Below are 9,056 nucleotides of genomic sequence, written 5' to 3' on the forward strand. Positions count from 1 at the left end.
TGGCCAAGGCAAAGCCCTCACCCACGTCCAGAGGAGGAACAAAGGTGGCTGGAGGAGGGGAATCAAAGGAAAGCAGACAGATAAATCCGCACAGCCCGGGACTGGACCCAGTGCCATCCCACTGGCTTCCGGTGGCTCAGACAGGGACCATGACTGAGGAGCACGGGCAGAGACCAGTCGGCCTGTGGGGCTGTTCTGCCAGTCCACTGGTCAGGTCTGCTGCGTGACACCCGCAAGGACACAATGAGGGAAGCGGCTGAGCCGCAGCACCCGTGAGTCGGCAGGTAGAGACTGCAGTGTCATGTCCGTGTTGCCAAGGTTCAATAACAGTGGCACTCCCCAGGCACAGGCCAGGCAGCACAGCTGGGTCCCCTGCAGGATATTTTAAAGCCTCTAGGAGATTTTCAGTCCCTTTCTCGCCCTCCTCTCTGCTTGGCTCTCTCTCCCTCCTCCCTCAGAGCTTATTTGCCTCAGCTCCTCCACAGACAGCCTCTGTTTTCTGCAGTCGGGGCAGTGCTGCTTCAGGGGGCAGTGCCTGAGGTTTTCTTAATCGGGAACCTCTGACGGTAGGTTTCTGGTTACGTACTTGGACCCCTGGGGGGTGATTCCAAGGGGTCTAGAGGTCAAATGCCATTAATGTTACTATTGCTATTCCTTGCACCTTATCCTTGCGCCTTCCTCCTCAGGCGGGGCCACACCGTCAGCCCAGGACAGGGTGCACCTTTCCCTGCACCAGCCCTGAAAGGGTTAACTGTGTTTTGCCGGGGAAGGAAGCCCCGCCCCTCTGTCTCTGCTGGGCATGCCCAGCCTGGAGACAGTATAAAAGGGAGCAGCCCAACTCAGCCTGTGCAGTCTCTGCGGAGATTGCAGGCTCTTGCCAGGGACTGCTACAGAGCCATGACACACAGAGGTCCAGATGGGGTTTGGGCCGCCTCACAAGCCTGGAAATGGGACTGCAGAGCCAGAAGCCATGCCACTTGAGGGCCCCAGAAACCGGAGCGGGGTTGTGCTGTGGAGCCTTGCTGAGAGAGAAGGGGTAGCGACCCAGGGCAGTGCCATGCCAGAAGGAGGGTGATGTGGGCAGCTGTGTGGACAGACACTGAGCTGGGCAAGGAGTGGGTGGAGCTTGAGCCCCGCCCCTTGGGCACACCCCTCAGCCTGTGTGCCCTGGGTTCCTGTGGAACGGTAAGATGGAGAGGGGGAGAAAACTCTCCCCGCTGGTTCTCCTGCCCCGGCCTCACAAGCTTTTGAAACTCAGCCCAAGGAAATAAGCGTGTTTCATAAATGCTGATGTTCATGGGAGCTGCTGGTTGCTCAGTCCTTAGAAACTTAGGCCCCCTGTTTTAGTTGCCTGTCTCTGGCTGCAGGAGCCTCATGCAAGGGCTCTTCCTCTTAAAAAATGTGGCCATTGGCTTCAACTATGAAACTCGTAAGAAATCCTAGCATTGCAAGTGTGATGTCACATGTGATTTGGTGAGTGACATCACAGCATGAGGCTGAAAGGGTTAACTTGGATGCCACAGGTGTGTGGCTAATGCTAATATTGACACCTTCCATTAGCAGCCCTGGGAAAGTGGCACCTGCTAGACACCTTTTGAAGTCTGTCCGCTCACACTACGCAACCCATTGTAAACAACCCTGATCATGCTTTAAAATAATGGTACATTACTGTAACAATGCTTAATTAGAGTGGAACTGACGAATGGAGCCATCGTGATTAATGTTATTATAATGAATACATCTGCAATTTGCTCTAACACACAGAGAAGTATCTGGCTTCCCAGGAACATCCGAGATGGAGAGAGAGATGGTTCTATTACTGGGGCTAGGAGACATCCTTCCCAAGGAGTCCATGTGTAATTCAGCATGAATTACTCTTCATTTATCAGTGTGACCCAATGTAGCAGTTTCTCCAAATCCTCTGTGTGCGCTATAGCCTTGCTTATCAGAATACCTGCTAATGAAGGAATCCGTTAAGGAAGTATATTTACTGTACATCATTAATGCTCAGTGCTTGAAGTGGCCTTTAAATTAAGTGGAGTTAAATAAACTCTTCTTTAATTTACCAGTATAACTTTTTCATTAACACGCACATTAAAGCCTCCTTCATTTACATAGAGCTGAGGCAAGCACATGTGAGGGAATTGGTCATTTAGTCAAGTTTAGTGTGGTTCTGGATTTATGCAGCATAGAAGGTGCTGACAAAGTAGGATGGACTAAGTCCTTCGCCTCTGGGGCCTAGGGGGCTGGATTCAAATCCTATAAGAGCTATGAAAGAAAACAAACTTGGTGGGTGGAGCTAGCCCTTGGGTCTACCATCGATGGAGGTTTGACATAAGGAATAGCCTCAGCACAGTTGGCAGGTGTAGTAAATAGGACTGTATCCCTTAAACAGCATGTGAGCCCTCCCCTGGAGCGCAGCGTAGTTGGGGGTTCAGCACCAGTCAGAGCAGCAGCCTGCTGGCGGCTAGGGCTGGTACATTTTAGTGTCCTTCGTAAACGCTGTTATTGGGAACCAGCTGCCATGTTCTTCAGCAATGCAGTGGTATCTGGGCTTTTCACTCTTGCTGACGGAGAGATCCGTGCATTGCAGTTTTGGTTTAAGTAGCGACATGCCAGGGGTGTGCTTATGTCAGTGGATGAGGGTCTGCATAAAAAAAAATTAGGATTTCCTCCCCTGTCACCTGCAGGAATGTTTCACATAAACGATACTAGGTAAATGTGGGGTTTTTAAATGAAGAATTGATGTTTATTTATATTGGAACTCTTAGACCTGGGCAGGAAGCTAATTTTCCAGTCTGGCAAGAGATATTCGAGATTTGAAAAAGTTTTCCCATCCAAAATCTAGATGGAAGGTGGAACTTTGAAATATTTTGAATAAAACCCTTTGATGGACCCACCTTGACACTTTTGCAATTTGTCATTTTCTAAAAAAAAATTCAAAGTGGTTTTGTTTACTATAATTAGCTTAATTATCACAGCTTGGAGCATCCACATGGCTCCAAGCCCTCTTTCGAAAGAAGGGAGGAAGAAAACGCCATGGACGGGGTCCCATGGCTGAGAAGCACTTCCGGGGTTGCAGCCAGCCACCTCCTTTAAAGGGTCCCCTCCCTCCACACAAGGTGAGTGCTGCCCAACCTTTCCCAACCTGGGAGAGCCCACCTGTGCCCACCATGGAAGCCCAGCGACAGCTTCTGCAGGAGGACGCCCTCATCATGGACGGCCTGCTGGCAGTGCTGTGCATCATTGCTGCAGCTGTACCTGAGCTCATCGGAAGGTGGTCAGAAGAAGGGCTTTCGAAGACTGGGGGGGCCTTTCAGAAAGTCCCGTCTCCACAGGCGGCACGTGATTCGAAACGCTGCACTTTCGAATCTCCGTGGCTGCCATTATGCTAATGAGGCACTGTATATTCATTGCAGCACCTCATTAGCATCTTTCTAACCCGCTCATTAACATGCCCCTTTCGAAAGGAAGGGGCACGTGTAGACACAGGGCCAGGGCCTTTTGAAAGAGGTATGCAAATGAAGGAAATAAAAATGCAAACGAGGTACAAATTTGCGTAGCGGACACCTCATTTGCATATTCTTATTTTCAAATCACTTCGTTCGAAAGAAGAAAAGTAGCGTAGACGCTGCTCTTTTGAAAGTAAACCCCATCTTCAAAAGAATCCTTCTTCCCTTTAGTTAATGGGAAGAAGGATTCTTTCAAAGATGGGGGTTTACTTTCGAAAAAGGCACATCTACACTGCTTTCCTTCTTTCAAAAGAAGCTATTTCAAAATAAAAATATGCAAATGAAGTGTCTGATATGCAAATTTGCATCTCATTTGCATTTTATTTTCCTCATTTACATACTTCTTTTGAAAGAGGAAAGCAAGTGTAGACGCACCTTACAGTTTTGACGAACTGACATTTTTTAACAGGAAATAAAAAAGTCTTGTCAAAAACTTCCGGACCTGCTCTACTGACTCTGTGTATTTCAAAGTTTGTACTGATTCCAGGTGTCCTAATCTTTTTTTGTGGTGTTTAAGTTGCAGATCAGATGTAAGCCTTACTGATTGGAGAATCTCTAATCCTCTGTCCATGTCTGCACTTGGTGTCTTTAAACAGTGGTCTCCCCCTCAAGGTAGAAAATAATGTTATTGTTTTTCAAATAAATCAAATCACGTGGTTTCCTAAACCAAAGGTAATTTGTTTTCTGTTTCCCTGAGCACCACAGGGTCTGAGAATTATTCATTCCAGAGGCAGAAATAATATTACATACCTAATGACTTGCCCACCTTCCTGAATGGGTAGCAAGTCACCAGAAGCAAAGGTAAGCCACAGACAGAATAGCATGATTGTCTGCAACAAAACACTCTGCAAAACTGAAATTTAAAGCTCATGCGTACTGCATGTTGTACTAGAAACTGGGATCTAAAATGAACCTGTCAGGTGGAAACATAGGTAGATAATTGTTTGATGGAAACCTTAATCCTTACATCTGACTTATCTTTGTGAATTCTAACCAAAGATGTTGTAATTAAAATAAAAACCCACATGTGTTTAATTGGCTATTTTGAAAATGGCAGTGTATGTGTATCCCTTGCTGCCTTATAATAGCTCATTTTAGTATTTCATTGCCATTATGCAAAATCTTCCCATTCCTGGAAGCCTCTGTTCCTTCTTGTCCTGACGTGCTCTGCATGTGCTACTGGCAGGGGTTGATAAATAAAACCAGAAGGCCTGGGACTGCTTGGCTCAGTGACTTGCTCACTTCTGGGACCACAGTTTTCAATTCATTGACTAAAAAAAATCATTCTGATTAGATGACTATAAAGGGTGCAAAGCGAAATAAATTTGGTGTCCCTGCTTGGGAGCAGATGCACAAGAGCTTGTGAATATTGATCAGCTCTAAATGAGAAGCTCAGCTTTGACGTGGGATCAGGAAAGGGGAAACAACTTCGGGGATGCTCCCTGATCATTAAGAATCAAATGCAAGTGTTCCTTTCAGTGTTCTGTAGATCCGGACAATATATTTGTGCCACATAAGATTCTCTTCAAACATGGCCTTCATGAAATGACTGAGTGAAGTAAACGATGAACCAGACTACCTGTTTTATATGTCAATGCCAGATCTTTTGCTAACACCATTGTTGGTCACCATTTCTTTTAGCCCTATATGGAGAGCAGCTCCTGTGTTGGGTACACATGCCGCTGACATCATCAGGTTCTGAATAGACTCTCCCCTGACCTCTAGTGATGAGCTGCAGGAAAAGATTCTGGGCCGGTGGGGGAACGTATTTGCATAGAAAGGCCTACAGGCAGCATGCTGCAGCTGCTGTGCCACTAGGACTTTTGACACAAATCACTGTAGTATTGTGTGCAGGGAGAATGCAGTGTTGTTAGCCCTAGTGTAGCCATGAGGGCCTGCCCCGATTAAAGGGTTCCCCTTAAATGGAACCTCACTTGCTAAGCAGTGGGTAGGAGGTGTATGTTAAGGAGGGGTAGCCTCAGAACATGTCCTTGGAGGGGTGGCAGTGAGTAAACAGCAGCAAAGAGCGAGCTGCAGAGAGGCCTGCCAACAGCCACGGCTGGAGGACAAGAGGGCAGCTATCTAGGGGCCCAGCATTTCAAAGGCGCCTGGAGCTCTGGCCATGGCCGCAGCTACTTTGGCAGCAACAGCAGTGCTCTGGGTGACTTTGAACACTGCGCGGTTGTGTGTGTGTGTTGGGGGGGAGGAGCGCCACAGTATGGGCAGCATTAATGGCTGACTGCAATAGGCTCCACCTCTTCTGCCATTGGCCACGCCCCTTCCAGGGCACCTTGCCCCAGGGCCTGCAGGGGCTGTCCACCCCGCTGGTTGCAGCAGCGCACAGTGACTGCAGGGACATTTCTTGGTGGGGAAGGTGGACCATCGTGAACACCTTCCTGAGGTCTAGGCCTGTGGACTTTCCCACCACAAGGTAGGAAACAGGCAAAGGACGTTGCCCAGTGTGAGGTGGGCTGGGTTTGCTGATGGTCACATGCATTTCAATGTGGTCGTGGTGGTTTCCCAACTAATGCTTGTGTCCCTTTCCCTTTTAATGGAAGTTCTCTTGTGTTATATGCAGACCTGACATTTGTGAGAGTGGAACTGCTGCCTCTCTGTGAGAACCGGGGCTGGTACATTTTCCCGGATTTCTGTGGGAGTGCTTGACTTGGCTCTGTTGCTCAGAGGAACCCAGACCTGGTTGGTGCTGAGCTCTCCTGGTTACATTCACGTACATCTCGCTTTGCTCCCTCCAGAGTAGCTAGAAGAGGAGAGCAGGCCTTTGCCCACAAAAGCTTATAATCCAATAGATCTGTTAGTCTCTGAGGTGCCCCAGGACTCCTCATTGGTTTTGTGGATACAGACTAACATGGCTACCCCCAGATGCTAGAAGAGGAGAGTTTGAATTTGGTTCTGAACAATCAATGACTATTCAGTAAGTTGTGTCCCCCCCACCATAAAGTCTGGGCTTCTACTTTAGATCTGAGTTTTCATTGCGCTTTTTTTTTTTAATTCACGTGGATGAAAGACGTACAGGTTGAACCTCTCTAGTTCAGACCTCTCTCATCTGGTAACATCCATAATCCGCCATGATTTCAGTTAGCTGGACGATCACTTATCCTGGGCGTGGCCAAGTTCCCTGTGGTCCTGTAAAGTTTGTTTACAGCCCCCTGTCCTGGCTCTCGGGGTTCTCTGCTGTTATTTGGCTCTAATTTACCGCAAAATGTCTTCTAAGAGCTCAGTGAGCAGTGGACGTGTTGGTGATGGTGCTACACAATATTGACCTCCTGAGATTCAGAAAATTCTCTCGTCTGGCACTGCCCAAGTCCCAAGGGTGCCGGACTAGAGAATTTTACAACCCTAATTTAATCCTTGCCCACCTTGTCATTTGAGAGCTGTCGGGCATATCGGTGTGAACAGGACTTGCATCGTGGACAAATTTGGGCCCCTCGCGAGGGCTAAGACTAGGTTCTTTGGAGCCAGAGTCTGGCTTTTTGTTGTGTGCCAGTACAGCACCTAGCACCATGTGGGGAGCTGGTTCCTGGCTGCTCAGCTACCTGCTACAACAATTAATTAACTGTCAGTCTGTTACTGTGTCCAGAGAATGAGATTTTTCATGTTAGAGGAGGGGATCTTACATTATTTTCAGCATCACCCAGCGTTAATTTTTCTGTGTGTTTTGCATGTGGATTTTTGTGGCAAACTGTAGCTCACACATGGGTCTGGCAAGTGCAAAGTGGGATTCCCTCTGCTGTGATGTTTCTGAAACACCCCCACATGATATGCTATAAAGGGTCTTACCCATGGCTGGTATCCAGGAAGCGTAATTAAGTCCAGAGAAAATGCAGGTCGAGCTATCACGTTCCTTCAGGCAAGTTTGCATTTATTAATCCTTTTTTAAAAAAAAAACAAAAACGGTTTCTAGGCTGGAACTCTAGAGATCTGCCATCTCACTTCCAAGAGGGGCCTGGGAGCCAGCAGGCAGTGTTGTACTGTTAAATTCAGTCTATTATTCAGGCATGTACACAACAGGAAAAAAAAAAGAGGAAATACAATTAGCTATGCAAATGCCATAATCCAGCAAGGCATCAACGGAGGCAAAGTCCTGGAATTCAAAGCAAATATTACCATGTAACACACCGGATCTGATACAGAAAAGGTGCTGAGAGACAGACCAATATCACTAAACCACGCCTGAAAGCCCAATGGACATTTCCCTTTTCCATCCAACCTAAACTTGATTAAGAAATAGGGAAATACTGTCTCTGCAGAAGCGTGAGCCTCCGAATTCATTTCACAAAGGGGCAGAAATTCCTATTAGACGGTTCTTCCTTCAGCATGTCTGTGACTGTAGGTCTTTGGAATTTCACCCGGAGGGGCATTTGTGCTCATGCTTCCAGCATAGACGGCCGCTTGATTACATCACAGCGCACACTGCTAGCCCAGCACAGGGCATGGGCTGACTTCTGTCACTGGTGTACTCTGAGCATTGCCAGTGCCAGACAATCTCGGGGCCCTTTTGTGCTACTTGCTATGGAAACATGGAGTGAGACAGTCAAAGTCCCAGAAAGCGTCCAATCCAAATTAAGAAGGCAGCAAGAGCAGGGGAGTGGAGGGGGAAATAGAGGCCAGGAGTGACAAGGGGAAACTGAGGGATGGAGTTACTGATTTGTCCCAGATCAGATCAGGAGTCTGCAAAATTGCCAGGAAGTGACCTCAGCTCTGGCCTTTACCCAATAGCCCCTGCTTCCTTGCAGTCAATGAGCACTTTCGTGTAACCACCACTTGGCGTGTTATTGTGCCAGCTACCTGTTCTGGTGGGTTAGTTCACCAGGCGTTACAGCCACAGGGAGCCCAAGTCTGGCAGGAGACAGATGCGGGCGGGAAGAGCGGGCAGCTGTTGTTTGGGCAGCAGTACAGGTGATTCAGCAGAGGAAGATGAGTTTGGCAGGGAGCTGGACTGGGGCTGTTGGAGACCTGCCCTAAGCTGGAACACGCAGGCAGTGCCTGCTGACAAGAGGGAAAGAACCAGGCTGGCCTGGGGAAGCCAGGCTCAGAAGCACAAGGACGGGGATGTAATGCGAATCGCTGGGCAGGAGTCTGGTGGAGCAAGATATTGCAGGAAGAGAGCTATGGGAAGATGGTTGCTTTCAAGCAGGGAGGGCTGGAGGGTGGGGCTATAGGTGGGCCCAAAGGAACTCGGAACATTGCAAACCCTTGGGAGGGTGACTGGAAGTAATGTCTCTGGAGAGGCTAATGGCAAAATCACTGTATGGTTATGGGTTCAAAAAAGAAAAAACAGAACAAAACACCACAATAATCATTCTGGGATGCAGTAACAGGAGTGTTGTGAGCAAGACACGGCAGGTCATTCTGCTGCTCTACTCTGCATGGATTAGGCCTCAACTGGAGTATTGTGTCCGTTTCTGGGCCCCACATTTTAGGAAAGATGTGGAGAAATTGGAGAGGGTCCAGAGAAGAACAACTAAAATGATTAAAGGTCTAGAGAGCATAACCTATGAGAGAAGATTAAAAGAACTGTTTGTG

This window comes from Carettochelys insculpta, chromosome 5, assembly GCF_033958435.1.
Source record: "Carettochelys insculpta isolate YL-2023 chromosome 5, ASM3395843v1, whole genome shotgun sequence".
Lineage (NCBI taxonomy): Eukaryota > Metazoa > Chordata > Testudines > Carettochelyidae > Carettochelys > Carettochelys insculpta.